Source organism: Physeter macrocephalus, chromosome 10 (genome assembly GCF_002837175.3).
Source record: "Physeter macrocephalus isolate SW-GA chromosome 10, ASM283717v5, whole genome shotgun sequence".
Taxonomy (NCBI): Eukaryota; Metazoa; Chordata; class Mammalia; order Artiodactyla; family Physeteridae; genus Physeter; species Physeter macrocephalus.
In genome coordinates, this window is record NC_041223.1 from 67,115,225 (window position 1) to 67,123,763 (window position 8,539).

Here is an 8,539-nt window from a genome sequence, read left to right on the forward strand (position 1 = left end):
TTTCCTGAAAATGTTACAGGGAAATCCCTGACAACAGTATTTCTTTGGTGATTGTGCCAGCAAATGGGGCTGTCTACAATTTTGGTGCCTGACTTCTCTGCCCTAGAACTGATTCTTCCCTTCCTCTTAAACTCTTGAGAAGTGACAAAGAATAGAGTGTGGCTTTTACTGGTCTCCAGTGCCCCCCACCAGACAAGATAGCCTTTCATCCAGGGGAAAGGAAAGCACAGGGCAATTACACACACAAGCTACACATCCACTCTATCAGAAAAACAAACAGAATAACACCTATCAAAGACAAACAGAGACTCCTATCAGATTTGGCAACAACAAAACAAAACTGAGATTCAATAATATGTTGCCTACAGGAGACACATTTAAACAAAAAGACAGAGAAAGTTTGAGAATAAATAGATGAAAAAACATACAACAGGGGAAAGAAAGCTGGGGTATAAATTTAATATCTGCAAGATAGACAAAGTATCTGAGACAAAGGTGGGTTTTCTATACTGGTAAGATTAAAAAAATTGAGATAACCATTACAAAATCCATTTATTAAACACTTGAGCCTCTAAATTTATAAAGTTTTAACTGACATTGTGATGGATTGGCACACTATATAAAGAGAAAAAAAAGTGGATTTGTAAAAAAAAAAAAAAAAAAAGTGTATTTGTTCCTAAAACTATGTGGTGAGTTGGACACCAGATGAATTAAAGATCTAAATGGGAAATGTAAAACTATAAAGTCAAGGGAAAATAGGGGAGTCCTTTTTAAACAAACCCCCAAAACAAATTGTAAGGCATTATATTTATGCATATGACTATGCCAAAATTAATGCTTTCTGTCCAATGAATTACATCATATGCTTCTTTCCAAAGTAAATGAACAGATGACGATATCCTATACAAACTTATTTACAACCCTATTTATCAATCTAAAATTGAAAATTGATAAGCTATTAACATGTACTGTATACCATCAAAGTAACAACAGAAAGGCAGGAACACAACAGAAAAATTGCATAAGATGAACAGAAGCAATTAAAAGAAAAGAAAATCCAAACATTAAATAAACATAGGAAGAGATATACAAGCATTAATAATTATAAAAGTGCAAATAAAATGAGATATCACCTTAAATTCATTAGATTGACAAATGTTAAAAAGCTAGATAACGTTAAGCATTGCTAGAATGTGAAGGTATACGAGCTCCTATGCATTCCAAGAAGGTCTGTAAACTAGTAATGCCATTTTGGAAAGCACTCTGGCAATACTTAAGCAATACTTAATCAAGTAGTATATGCATACTCCATGACTCAAGAATTTCAGTCCTGGGTATAAATCCCAGAGAAAACATCCCACAATCCTAAAATGGACCATACACAAGGATTTCATACAGCAATTTGTTGTGATGGATGAAGTTGGGGCAATCTAGGTGTTTAACACTGGGTGATTATAAGCACACATGACAACATGAAGAACTGTTAAAGACATATTACTGAGCAAAAAAAAAAGTGAGAATCAGAATAAGACGTGTGGTACAATGGCATTTACTTTTAATTTAAATTAAAAGTACAATGGCATTTATTTTTAATTTAAATTAAAAATTCATGTAGGAAAATATCAATAAAAAGTTTTCAGGAATGCATACTCATCAAACACATTAGATTGGTGGAAGGACAGAAGTTATGGAGGGCAGCGGGGATCTAAAGACAAGGGAGTTTGGGATGGGAGTATAGAATGGGGATGGTGGGGTTGTATAAATAAATAAAAGGGGCGTTGAAGGAAAATGTATGATTAATTCAGACATTATTTGTACCTGAAACTAAAACAAATAGAAATTTAAAGCAGATTAAGAAATAAAAAGAGGAAATTATATAAACTGAGTATGTAGAAATTCTGACTCTTAACAAAATTATATATTATCTACTTGGGTTAAAAAAAAGTCTTGGGACTTCCCTGATGGTGCAGTGGTTAAGAATCCGCCTGCCAATGCAGGGGACACGGGTTCGAGCCCTGGTCCGGGAAGATCCCACATGCCGCGGAGCAACTAAGCCCGTTAGCCACAACTACTGAGCCTGCACACCACAACTACTGAAGCCCGTGCACCTAGAGCCCGTGCTCTGCAACAAGAGAAGCCACCGCAATGAGAAGCCCGCACACGGCAACGAAGAGTAGCCCCCGCTTGCCGCAACTAGAGAAAGCCCGCGTGCAGCAATGAAGACTCAACGCAGCCAAAAATAAATAAATTAAAAAAAAAAAAGTCTTACCCACACAATTGAATTTCACAATAGCAACAATGTATAGTATAGTTAAGACATTATAAACATTGGTTTATTTATTCACATCATGTAAATATGACTACTGAATAGTATGCTTACTTCTCCCATTCTTATTATTTTAATAATATTAAAATAGACTTTCAGCTAGTTTTAATTAAAGTTCACTTTATATTGATGTATTTATAGTTCAAATTTAAGAATAGATTCTAGAAATAACCAGACTAGGAAAATGAGCATCGTTAAAATTTCCATCTAATTTTATTAGAAGAATTTGATTTCAGGTTTTCAATGAATAGATCAATTATATGAAAGCCTGTAACTTTTTTGTTTTTAATAACTTTTAAAAATCCATCTATCAGCAAATGTAACATTGTAATTATTTCCAAGAACATTTTAATTTACTGACTCAAATTCTATATCTTGTATCCCAATTTAAAAATCTAATATACCAATTTATATTAATGAAGATTCTTGAGATTTAAATATATCCTCATGCTTGTTATATATAAAGCATTGACATTTTGGTTTCTGTATTCATCTGATTCTCAAAATGGCTTCCAAAAGACGAATTATACAGTTTTCTTTGTCCTTAGAAATGCTTTTCTTGATTCTTATTTTGGATAATCTCCTGATCCTTTACAAGTTCTATGCCAAACAGATGCACAAAAGAATGTTGGATATAATTAGAGACCTTGAACATTTCTACAGGTAGTATCTGCTGCTAGAAAGTCAAAAATTTGAAACAGCAGCCTTCCAACAATCCCTTCCTCCCACCTGACTACAGCTATTCCATCTAGAAAAAGGTCTGGATGTTTTTTAGAAGGGATTTAAGAATTGAGATGAATGTTTTTTAGCTACTTGGTGTGTCACACGGCTGTCATGACTCGAGATGAACATCTGAGATACTGACAGCATCAGAGAGAGGTGTGTACCGGACAGAACAAACCTCTCTACTTCTTAACCATTGTCTCTCCTCAGCTACCTGTGCCCTTTCTACCTCTATCAATTGTTCTGTTGTCCCCTCTGTTTATGTCTGTTTCTCCCTAGGATTTAGGTGCCTATCTACCTGTCTCTGGCTCATGCCTTTTTTTCATTTCCCTCTGTTTTTCTCCATTTCCTTGATTTTTATGTTTGTAATAGTGTATATGTCATCAGATAAGTTAAACTTTGATATGCTTCTATCTCTCTCAAGCTTTTAAGTCACCCTGAAACGATTTGTGCCTTGATTAATGAACTTCAGAGGAAGACAAGAAATGTACTTCTAATACACAGACCACTGTAGACTACACCTAATCATCCACTTTAGCAGTCAACAAGCAACTACCTAAGTAGTTCCCTTCTTTCCAATCAAATTAATTAGATGCTTTTTAAAAAAATCTCATAGTATCAGTCATGTGAAAGAAGTAGAGGATTACAGAGTCAGGACATGAGTTGCACCTCTGTTTCTTGGATAATTTTCTAGAGGAAATATAGTGAATCTTTCTCTTCTTCAATGTTCATTCTACAAATGTAAATAACTTAGCATCAGTGCTAGCCACCGGGTGTACAATTGTCCCCACTGAGGGAAGTTAAAGGTCACAGATAAAATAGAATTAATAAAATAAACACACTAGCCAGTGTAATGTTAAAAATATGCTGGAGAAACAAATGACAGGTTTAGGACAGCATACAACAAAAAAGTATGGTGGTTCTCTGAGCAACTGATGCTTGACATGAGATTCGATGGGTGAGAGGTGGAGGGTCACCTGCATCCACTCCTCCCCCCTCCCATCTCTCCTCCATCCCGCAGCCAGAGAAATCTACTTGAAATTCATACGAGATGCCGTGTTCCTGGACCCTAACTCCTTCAACTCAAAACTCTTCTGGGCTCATTTCTCAACATTACATGAAAGTCTCTCTGTGATCTACACATACTCTCACCTCAGAGAAAAGCCTTTACATATGTCTTTCCCAATGCCTGGAAACTTCTTCCTACATTCTCCCTCTGTGCAGTTAACTCATTTTAATCGCCCTGGATAGAAATGTGAGAGGCATAGTGGTTTCCCTGTCCTAACACATTTTTGGAACTTCTTTGATGTAAAGAAATCCTCTCTAGTTTGATGCATATTCCCAGGAAACAAAGAAAACTAGTATGTTCCTAACTTATTGGCACGTATGATTTACTTTACTAATATGTACAATTTGCTTATGCTGGATGTCAAACTATGTCTTCCCGTTAAGTATTTGCTAGTACATACACTAGAGATGATCACAAAAATGGGTTTTCAACTACACTTTTAAATCCAGAAAATATGTTATGAGATGGGAAATTGTACTTTCCAGCTGATGGTGCTTCTTCTAATAAGAGATACAATCTCAAAGTCCCCTAATCTGTTTCCATATGAATACATCCTATACTTCAGTTTATTCACTCAAAATTACACATAAGGTAAAAATTGTTCACGTTGATCACTATTTGTGATTTCTACCAGTGACTGCTGATTTCACTCACCAACTACCACTGTTATACAGTCTTATGAAAATCACATGGATTAAAATATGTAAAAGCACATTGTAACCATCAACAAGTTCTAAAACTGTAACATACAATATTTTGGGAGTAGTATTTCTGTCCTTAATAAAGAACTGGTGTTATTCTTTTGAGACATAATAGCAACAGTTATGTTTTCTTAGTTGTGAGAAATCTACACAAGTAAACCCAGCTTCCATGTCTGGATGTGAATGATTTTCATTTCTATTGTTTGCTTGATAAAAATGTGAATAAGCACTTATGAGAAATAAGAGACTGCCTTAAATACTTTTCTTTTGGTTTCTTGTTTGCAAATTCACCCTCTTCTGTGTACTTTGGAAAATTATGTTGTTGTGGTTTTACATTTGATAAAATCTTATGGATTTAGAAAATCAAGAACTGGATCTTTATGTAAATGGAATAAATGGAATAAATGGCCTGCTTCCAAACATCTTACCACAGGACTGAGAAGCAATCTAATTTTCAAAAACTTTGAAGGAGTTTTTTGAATTAAACCATGTTTTCTAGACATCTTCTTCTTTGAATGCCTTTGAAGTACCACATACACGAAGAGATCCAGGGGGTAATATGAATTCTCAACTGTGTGCATTGGTGGGGGGTGGCTCATAGGAGATGAAAAATATATAAGTGTGTTTTTGTGTGTGTGTGAACACACACATAACTTTTCATGACACTGGTTTCTACAGGAACCTTCTAGATAAAATCTACCATTTTCAGGCTGTTGAAAATCAAGTTGATTTAAATAATCATAATTATTTATTAACAGTGAGGTCTGTTAATACAAACAATAACAATACAAAACTAACTAAAAATTTTCAGTAACTCTAAATATGGGTACTTGCAAGCCAGCTTACAAACACGTTTTCAGCCCACTGACTTTCTTTTTGCCTCTTTCTCTACTTCACCCCAGGTAAAGAAAACATTCTTGATAGAAAATTCTTTTTTGTTACTTTTCTGTAGACTTAGGCAAGCATTAACCATTTTCATTTTAAAGTAGGATATTTTTCTTTCCATTAATGCCAAATCTAAAACAATCTAAATGTCTCACCTTTGGGAAATGAGTAAATAAATTATTACATTTCCACATCATTGAAAAGCATGTCAACAATTTTAAAAGGAGATATGAAACATGTGGTAAAATATAATCCTGTTTTTTCAACATTGAATATGGATTCATTGAATATGGAAAATTTCTAAGAGAACTTACATCAACTGTTAATAGTGTTTATTATCTGGGTAGTTGGGCAATGAGTGATATTTTTCTATATATTTTGTGTATTTTTCAAATTTTCTGTAATAAACACCCATTTTCCATATCAGAATAGTTTGTTGGTATTTTAGATGAAAACACTTATTAACCTGGGTTGTGTAAAGGTTTTAGTAGACACAATGCACATACATGTTGTGCTAACTGGCTGTGAGGTCATCAAGGATACACCAGAAAATGATTTCCTATATCAGACAACCAGAGATACATCTTAATCAGAAATCTATGAACATATTCTTTTGGGTCAAGAGCAATCTCTGTTTATTCATGTGGTCTCAAGGAATCTAAGAGTCAAAACCTGACCTCATTTTCATGTCTTGTAAAATTTATGTGAAAAGATGCTCGATATGAAAAAATAACGTGGTTGGTGGCTACAAGAAAAAAAAGTGATCTTTAGTTGCCTTGAGAGTTCTAAGCTTTTTCAGGCAAGAAGACACAGTGTTTTGTACCTACTTCTGCATCAACACTTTAAAACCGACATGGAAAGGCTGGAGCCCTTGAGAGAAATGATCACAATGATAAGTGGATTTTCAAACCTACCACATGAGGTAAAGGTGGAGTAAATTGTGAACTTTAGCAAAGAGAAGAGTAGTCTTGAAAGAGAAATGAGGGCTATCCTGAGATGCAAGAAAACATGTCAGGAGAAAGACACATAGTACATAGTCTGCTTGCTCAGATTTGTTAAATGGGAGAAAGTAATTGATGACTGATGAAAACAAAGAAAGACCTTTTGAATAATTGGAACAATTTGACAATTAACTAGATGATCACTAAGGATAGTATAATCTGCATAACTAAATGAATTTAGACTGAGTTTGCATGATAAATTACTAGAAATATTTTTAAAATATTGATAGGTCAAGAAGAGATTGGATGAAATGGACTCTAAATAATGTTTTAATTTTAAGATGTGATAATTCCAGGGTAAGCCAGGGAGCAAACTAAAAAGCACTGGTCCATTTGCAAGTACATGCATGTGGTGGAGGATTTCGCAGGTAGCTGGAGATGAGACAGTAGAAGTAAAAAAAGACAAAAAAGTTACATCAAAAACCTGTGTCAATACAATGGTCACAAATCACCCTGACCACTGGCAAAAGTTTAAACAATATAATGGACAAACTCATGCTGTATTAACACAGATGTGAGAAATATAAATTTCTTTACAAATTTATTTCTAAATATCTTAGTCCTTAATTAAGTATCTCCCTTTCCAGACTCATGGCAGGATTCAGGAATGCTTGGGCATGCCAAGGCATTCAGAAATGCATCTCTAGCAACTGCCCACAAATATTAACCTGAGTAGTTAGGCAGCCTGACTTGGTCCTTTTCAGGGGTTCTTTCCCTTGGGAGCTGTGCTCAGGGAAGAGGAAGCTTCTCACAAGGTAGTACCTACCTCACTCCATATCCCACTGGGTTCCAGCCAAACTCTTGGAATGCTAAAAAGAGGCTAGGCTCCATGTCCACTGCTCATGGGATGTTCCCAGACTTCTGGAGTCTTTCTGTACCCACTAGAGCACTGCAGGAGACCAGGGTGCAGATGCAACCCTACTGCAGTCCAATCCTATTGCAATCCCAAGGAAGTATGTTTCTAGTTGTGAGAAAGAAACTCTTCTCTCACTTCTGCTTTTGGTTAAGATATTTTATTTTCTATACCCTGCAATCCTCTTCCTCATGCTTTTGGACAAGATGTTTTGTCTGTTCTGGCAAATCCTTTCCTCTCCCTGGGGCTTAAGCTTTTTGCGCATAGACCAGGTTGTCTTATAGGAGTTTCAGTTTTCTGCCCTGCTACATCCATTCCTGGAGGTAATAAATACAAGCTGACCAACTTGCTTAAATAGGAATAAGAGAGCTAGAAAGATATAAAATTTACCCAAAGTTGACCAATGTCTCAAAATATTACCTTCATTTGAAAACGAAAATACCATAATAACATATATACATGTTTGGGTGGAAAACATCAGTGAATTAGGATACTAGAGCAAGGAGCTTAAGAAAATACCAGTAATCAGTTTCTTAAATGGCAATTTCAAGAATTCGGGTTAACCGTGAATTATACAAATGATAGGGTAAGTTTTATAAAAAGGATTGGCTATATCCTGTTAGAATAGTGGGACTAAGAAGATAATGAGTATGCATTTAGGTAGCTGACTGAGACCTCCTCAATACATTCTCCAGAAAGGCTACAGCAGGTATAGAATGTGTTCACCCTTAGCTTATTTGCCATTTTACTTTTTGCTTTCAATTCGCATATGGACGAGTCTTCCTGTCTTGGAAGTATCTTCATCAACTTACCTTCAATATGGCCAGTTGTGTATTGAGTCTTCCTGTCCTTGGAAGTATCTTCATCAACTTATCTTCAATATGGCCAGTTGTGAATTATTTCTGGACATATCATCAACAGAAGGATGTGTCAGAAGTCTTTTTACGCAGCAGATACTGATGAGCTTTGATCAGCAGGAAG